The following is an 8534-nucleotide window of genomic DNA, read 5'->3' as shown; positions in this document are numbered from 1 at the left end:
CTCTGAGATGTCTGTCGATAGCCATTAACGTGGCACGATGTGGGTACGTCTGTTTTGGAAACGTTCCGCCTCCAATTTTGCAGCAGCTCTTCCCTTCCCATCCGTTTTGCCGTATGCAGGCACCATGTCGATCATTTCCACAGCTGTGTACGGATACATGTCACACCGCCGTCAACAATGTTACTGAACTGGCAGACAACATAAGGTCCACAGTAGGATGCGTCCAGGGTCTCTGTGGAGGAAAGTAGCACATGTTCAAGAATGTTATTAGGCTCACGTCGTCCACCCGCAGTACACAAATCGTTAGAGAGTTGCATACTTTCCGTATTCAGAAACCAAAACGACTCAGAATATACCATCACAACTGTCCGTTCTCAGACTTCGACGCCCTACAGCACCAGAACCGTGCATTTCCGAAAACCAATCAGTTTCCCTTACGGAACAACATGCTAAACATTGTCAGTGTTTTTTGAACACATTAATATTATTTGTGTGTGTTGCACTTTCTGTGGAGTGAAAATTAACAGTGGTTTGCTCAACATTTCATTTGAAATATTAATGAAATACGTGCGTAGTAAAGCAGACGCCATTAAGCCAGTTAGCTTCGATTAATCACAGCACAGAGAGTGGATTATCATGGATAACTCATTTCGACGGCGGGAGAACGTTAAGTTGTATAACTTGTGTTGAATAAAGTTTATTTACATATCAGAAATTACCATACTGCAGTACACCAGGGCCATTGATGAGTAGACTATTGCCTTACGATAAATTGTGTGCGCACTCCAATTTTGTAAAATTTGATTTAGTTATTCCATTCTTATGTACGATTGATAATTTCTTTTTCTGTTTTACTCTTGTCATTGGCGAGAAATCATGTTCCTTCAACATTAATTAGCAGGCAAATTTTACTTTTATGTAATGAATCGACTAAATTTGGCTGTAAGGTAGGAAGATTAATTAAAATACAACTGACTTGTATTTAATTTGTGACGTGCTGCACATTCAAACACTAACTGTTTGAGCTACTATGGACGCAAATTCAGCTTCATGGTACAATCTGAATTTGTCCAGAATCAGAGGAAACGTATCGTAGAAATGAAATGAAAATTAAATGGACACCCTAGTTGCAAACTGGCGTTGATGTGCTTCATTGGGGACATGTGGAAAATGTGCGCTCCGACCGGGACTCCAACCCGGGATCTCCAGCTTACATGGCAGACACTCTATCCATCTGAGCCAACGACTGCACGACTGCACGCTCCCCGTGAAACGCACATTCCCAACATGTCCACACCAGTACAATCGTAGTGCGCCTAATAGATGTTTGCCCATCATACTCATCACTCGTGACAGATTAATCTACCAAGTCCCGTACGAGTTCGGGCATAGCGTGTGAGTTCGCGCAAGAAGGTCAATGGCCGGGAAGCGATATTTTAACTATATATAACGGTAGTATCTGTTTCCGAAAGAACAGTTACCGTAGATGACCATGCAGCTTTTTGCTGGAAGTGAAATGATACTACCGTCATATATAGAAAAGTATTGTGACCAGCAGTTTCGTTCCTGACACAGAGAACTGGTAATTAATGCCCATGTGCTTATTAACATATGTCTGTTAGTTGATACAGAGCTCTGAATATTGTGGCACAGATCGTCATTTAACAGTAGTGTCATTTATTCCTATTGCCCGATTTCTTTTACATAACAGTATATTTGGGCGCCATACATGTCGTTCTACTTGAAAATATTTTTTTCAACACCAAGTCTGATGCGCGCCAATAACATCCCTACTTTCTTTCTCTACTGTTCTATGCGTCCTCAGTTACCGATGAATTCAAGCAGCCAGCGTAGAATCTTTATCAGTTAGTTTGGAGTAGTTCATGATAATGTTTCCAGGACCCATATCACAATTTTGATTCATAAACAGAGCCCTGTAAACATCCTCAAGTAATTTGCTTTTCGTCTGCGCTCCACAGATAAAGCACCTACGCACTCCTTCTCACTGGAATAGTCATTGTGAATCAGGTGACAATTTATTAGCTATCCTTTTAGCTTTATCCTAGAAGATAAGCTCGGTCACCAGGGTTACTGAAATATTCAGGAAGATGTATCACTGTACCAATCGCGTACTTTTACTGTAACTGCGCCTCATTCGGTGCGTACTCAGAGGATTTTACTTCCGTTTTATGAGTGCTGCGTGATACAGAAGAGTAGCAACTACGGGTAACGGCATAGAAAGTACTTACTCCAGATTCTTGCTCAGCAGAACATCAGTAAGCTGTGATCACAGAAATATTTGTTTGGTTGAGGTAGTACACAACAGTCTTAGATTTATCCAAAATATCAATCAGCCCATTCGCGAGATATATGACCTAGAAGAATAATCACTGACAAACACTTCTCTCATTTCTCAATGCACTCATAAACACGTTGTTACTGACACTCTCTGTACCGTTCGTTATTGCTGGTATCGTTTGACAAATTGTGACAGCCTGTCGAAGTTCAGTGGCACAGTACCTCCGGAGGGAACATTGGACCATTTTATAGCGTCTACTCAAGAATGCATCGTGGCTAGAGGATACTGTAATTGTTATCGCAAAAAATCTGTCCAAATGATTGACGCCATCTGACTAACATAAAATGTACTGTACGATATGCAAAACGTGTGAATTAAATTTTTGTGATGGAGGTAGAGCGCTTCAGCATGTTCGCTTATAACTTTCTATGTTTGTGAGCCCGTCGGAACTTAAATTGTCAGTGCCTGCGCTCGCATAAAACAGAAAGTAGCAACATCAGAAGACTCGTACGTACTCCAGGAAGACCTGCAGAGGATTAATGCATGGTGCGACAGCTGGCAGCTTTCCCTAAACGTAGATAAATGTAATATAATGCGCATACATAGGGGCAGAAATCCATTCCAGTACGATTATGCCATAGGTGGTAAATCATTGGAAGCGGTAACGACCGTAAAATACTTAGGAGTTACTATCCGGAGCGATCTGAAGTGGAATGATCACATAAAACAAATAGTGGGAAAAGCAGGCGCCAGGTTGAGATTCATAGGAAGAATTCTAAGAAAATGTGACTCATCGACGAAAGAAGTAGCTTACAAAACGCTTGTTCGTCCGATTCTTGAGTATTGCTCATCAGTATGGGACCCTTACCAGGTTGGATTAATAGAAGAGATAGACATGATCCAGCGAAAAGCAGCGCGATTCGTCATGGGGACATTTAGTCAGCGGGAGAGCGTTACGGAGATGCTGAACAAGCTCCAGTGGCGGACACTTCAAGAAAGGCGTTACGCAATACGGAGAGGTTTATTATCGAAATTACGAGAGAGCACATTCCGGGAAGAGATGGGCAACATATTACTACCGCCCACATATATCTCGCGTAATGATCACAACGAAAAGATCCGAGAAATTAGAGCAAATACGGAGACTTACAAGCAGTCGTTCTTCCCACGCACAATTCGTGAATGGAACAGGGAAGGGGGGATCAGATAGTGGTACAATAAGTACCCTCCGCCACACACCGTAAGGTGGCTCGCGGAGTATAGATGTAGATGTAGATGTAGATGATTGACAGGGTTCATGCTCCAGCAGAGTAACGTGTTTCACCACATCTATGCCGGCCGGAGTGGCCGAGCGGTTAAAGGCGCTACAGTCTGGAACCGCACGACCGCTACGGTCGCAGGTTCGAATCCTGCCTCGGGCATGGATGTGTGTAATGTCCTTAGGTTAGTTAGGTTTAAGTAGTTCTAAGTTCTAGGGGACTTATGACCACAGCAGTTGAGTCCCATAGTGCTCTGAGCCATTTTTGAGCCACCACATCTATGGCATCCTCAGTGGGTGTATATTTTTTCTCTATGAAAATATTAATGGTCTAAGTTCTTGTGTATGTGGATTGGAAATGTTTATGTTGACTATTGGGAATTATATTTACAGCTTCCAATATTTAATTATTTGACGCAATAGCAATTGCAGACATAGTATAAAGATACATTTATGTTCCTTGTTATTGACTGAAACAAATATAGCTTATCTTTGGGGCTTAAAGAACTGTTTGGAATTCCGTATTAGAGAACCACTAAGGTCACAGCCCGCCTTGTGGCCGGCTTTGCGCTTTGCTCTCTGCAACTTAGCGGAGACCTTGTCTTGTAGTCTGATGGAGAGTTCGGCTGTTTGCAGCACAACATGGTAGTAAGATGCAGTTTAATAGTGTGCATAATGTGGCTCATCTGAGCTGTTGTAACCAGTAATTTCATTACAGTCGAAAGTTGGGAATGACTTTGCTTAAAAATTGAGTAATGGTACATAGTCGTGGTGAAGAGAGGTAACCTGAAGTGCAGAGTAGAAAATTTGTGAATTTTGCCTTAAATGTTCTCTGAAAACACGTGGAAGTATCTACTATTAACATGACAGTGGCTAGTTTCCGACAAGGAATGACTATGATGAATTTCATCAAGAAACTGTTACGTCAGACAGAACCACAAGCTGCAGTTAGATCGAAGAAGATCCCCGTGCTTACCTTTTGCTTCTCAAAGCCATTCGTGACTGTTAGCAACGGACACTCAGACCCTAATTTAAGCCCAACTTGCTCTAGGAGACATGTCTGTTATGAATAAGTACCTCCAGGAACTTGAACTTGAAACTGAGGAGATTAATGTGTTGAAAGTTATCAACTTTTTGAGGATCTCGGTTTGGATTTTGTGCAGTTATGTTCTTAGTTACCTTGACGAGAGGTGGCAGATGACCTGACTCTCATACATTTGGCAGTAGAGGACCAAAGAACAACAGAAACTCGTTGTGGATACCTTCAAAACCTGCTGCCTTTCTAGGCTCCATTTCCTTACAGCTTCTACGGTCCTCCTCATGTTCCTCAAGGTCCTAGGGCTGAACATTCAGTATCACTTTACCAAATCACCATACAAGGTATAAGCAGAGCAAACAGTGAATGATTACCGAGAACACCGAATGAACGCAACGAGAAGCTAGAGGCTAGCGTAAAGGAACAATGGGCTAGTATCAGAGAACAACTAAATTCTGTTACTCCAGAACATACGACTAGTACAGATAGATTAAGTGAGCAAGTGAAGGCTGTGAAACTATTTGGCAGATTAAAACCGTTAGTCGGACCAGGAGCCAGCCGGTGTGGCTGTGCGGTTCTAGGCGCTTCAGTCTGGAACCGCGTGACCGCTCCGGTCGCAGGTTCGAATCCTGCCTCTGGCGTGGATGTGTGTGATGTCCTTAGGTTAGTTAGGTTTCATTAGTTCTAAATTCTAGGGGACTGATGACCACAGATGTTAAGTCCCATAGTGCTCAGAGCCATTTGAACCATTTGAACCATCGGACCAGAACTTGAAGCCAGACCAGAACCTGAAACCGAGACCTTTGCGTTTCGTGGACAAGTATTCTACCAACTGAGCTGCTCTAGCACGATTCCCCAGCCACTCTCAAAGTTTTACTTTCGCAAGTACCTCATCTCCTACCTTCCTCATTTCGTTTAAGTTCTCTTCCATAACTTGCTGAACTAGCATTCCTAAAAGAAAGGATATTGCTCAGACACTACTTAGCCCCATCCTTGAGGATTGTTTCCAGAATGAATTTTCACTCTGCAGTGGAATGTGCACTGATATCACACCTCATGGCAGATTGGTAGAGCACACGCCAGTGAAAGTCCTGGCTTCAGGTCCGACACAGTTTTAATCTGCCAGGATACTTCATGTTACTGGACAGTTTGCTGCAGGGTAAAAACTTATTCTGAAAGTGAAGGTTATTTTAAGGGAAATATAAGTTAATGTAAATGCATTAAAAACACATTTAAAAAATTTGTAACATTAGTTGAACTTAATACGGAAGGTGTTTCGAGTACGTTTGATATACTAATTACTCAGATGCAGTCAAAATATTAAAAAATTGATCTCTTCTGCAGAGGATGGTCTTCTTGCAGCAACGAAGTCATGTTACATTAAAAGAACTTGTAGATGAGCAGAAGAAATAATTGCAAGGGGATTTTGACGTTTTAAGAGAGGAATAAGTAAAGGATGACGCCGATTTATCAGACTGATTAGATGCTATTCCAAGTCAGGAGGTTGTGAGTCAAATCGAGGAGCAGTTGGCAAACCATACTACAATATCACGAAGTCTTAAGTAAAGGGTTGAAAAATTAAAGGCTAGTTCAGGAGAGGAGATAGGTAATTGAGGTGAGCTCCAAAAGTCTTTATGGAAGTTAATGAACTCCCACTGCTGTAGCCCAATCTGCTGTTAATGCTGAACACTGTTCAAGCTGTCTGTGTCATTCAGTGTTTGTGATTTAGTGGAGGTTAAATTTGTTTAGGAGGAGCCTGTGACTGAGCTTCCTGACCACAATGCACAAGTTAATCAGGATTGAGAGAGGAACTGGAAAAGAAACATTTACAGTATATGATCCTCATTCTTGTGTTAATTTAACGGTGGAGGAACAGGACGAAACAGATATGGACACCACCAGGCCTTTACTGAAAATAATGCTGTACTTTCGCCAGTGGCCACTTTCGCAGAAACACAGCGCCGAGGACGAAGGGAGATTCCACCACAGCAGCGTAAGCGCCTCAGTTTGGAGGGCACTGGAGGATGCCCTTACTTCACTTAATAATGGACAATTTGTGAAGAGCCTGGAGGACAATGAGAAACACGGAAATAACTGTGGACCCCTGCAGGCACAAAGATAGAGTTTAAACAAATAAGCTACAGGAATCCACCTTGAAAGTGATCGAAACTTCTGGCTGGTGGCAGCTATTTTCGCCTACCTTAAAAAGCGAGACACGTGCCGATAGTTGATGGACCCCTGCAGGCTAGACACAAAGCACCAAGAACTCACACAGGGAGATGTGCGAAAGTATAGAACTGACAGAGAAGTCAGCTTGTGTAAGAAATGTTAGCCAGATAGTAAAACGGTTTTCATTTTCTGAATCACGTACATCATCTAGTAGATGAAGCAAAACATGAGTCTGTTCAGGCGTTATACACGACAGGCTTAGTAAGGAAGTGTTGTGTGGCTACTTTTACAGCAACTAGAATTCACAAAATATTAGGAACAATGTGCGACCAGCGCTGGGCACAGCTTTGACTATGAAAACTTCAGAAAGATGCCTGTTCTCAAGTCACACACCAGCGCATTCAAGATATAAAAGTTACACTCGGCAATGGCAGGCGTGATCATGAAACGATTATCAGTCATTGGTTGGCATTGAAAATTTAGTCTGACAATGACAATGCCGAGAGGTGGAGAAACTCAAGGAGTCCGTCGGCTTAGCAGAGAGACAAGTGAAGAAAGTCGGTGTGAAAGCAAGAAGACGTGGAGGCTTTCTTCCCATTGTCTATTCAGTTGCTGACTTTGATTTTTACTCTTATCCTAAAGTACAACGTCAATTTGTTATTCTTATCCTTTTCAGCTTTAAATGGACGGATTCTTACAGTCTAGGGCCGGTGGATGAAGCACTAGACTGAACACTGGAATTTCCTTGACCAACATTTGCCTCCCGGCACCGTGAAACACTGCTTTGAATAGGGAACCTACGGCGACCTGTCAACATGGGCACCACTCCGTGCCATCGCTGCATAACCACGGGACACTAAGGTGGCGGTTGGACTCGCTACCGCACAGCTCATAAGCGGCGCGCCATTCTGACCCAGCGCTGCAGCTGACTTGACTACATGACGTATGACCTCCTTAATAACAGAGCCGTATCCACACCCAATCAAATCGTTCCTCAGATTTTATGGAAAGAGGTAAAGTAATAATAGCTATATATACTTTTTAACAATTTGTCCATTTGCACATCAATATCTTACCTGATACCCCTCCTCTTTTATATTTCACTTCGTCACTGATGTCACTTAATTTTAGGTTTCCAGGGAGCGGTGATCTCGTTAATAATCTGCAGGTCTTTCAGTTTACAACATTTTGGTCCCCAACGTGGGCCAAGATAATTCGTGAACTGCATGTAATTTTATTAGAGGTTAAAAAATTTTTAATTTACCACAATAAAGCATTAATAGTAGGACATAGTGAAACAAACTTCAGTGAGACAAGGTTAACTCAATATTACTCTGACTCCCTTTGTTGTAAATCAATTACTTAAAAGTGAGAAAATAATTTCGGTGACAAGTAAGTTGACAACTCTGAAAAAGAACTGGAGAAGGAGCTAACCCACGTAGACATGTAACTGAGATGTTCTGAGCTTACGGCAATACTTAGGCTGAAGCAATGAATTAAAATTTGTAGCAGCCCCGGGATTCGAATGCGGATATCCTGCATACTAGGCAAATGAGGTAACCGTTGTGCCACACTGATACTACGGCTACCACAGGTGCACAGATTCCCTTGGTACGTCACCCTATAACACTCCCCGTCTGCTAACTACTGTACCATAACCTCAATGCCAGAAGCAGGTTGTAACATAAAACAATTTTGTAAAAGTAACTATGGCACAAAGCAACAGAGCAGTGTTACCCTCTGAGAGGAATTTTGTTAAGTTGACCGTATTG

Source organism: Schistocerca cancellata, chromosome 2 (assembly GCF_023864275.1).
Source record: "Schistocerca cancellata isolate TAMUIC-IGC-003103 chromosome 2, iqSchCanc2.1, whole genome shotgun sequence".
Taxonomy (NCBI): domain Eukaryota; kingdom Metazoa; phylum Arthropoda; class Insecta; order Orthoptera; family Acrididae; genus Schistocerca; species Schistocerca cancellata.
Note: the sequence above shows the minus strand (reverse complement) of the source record.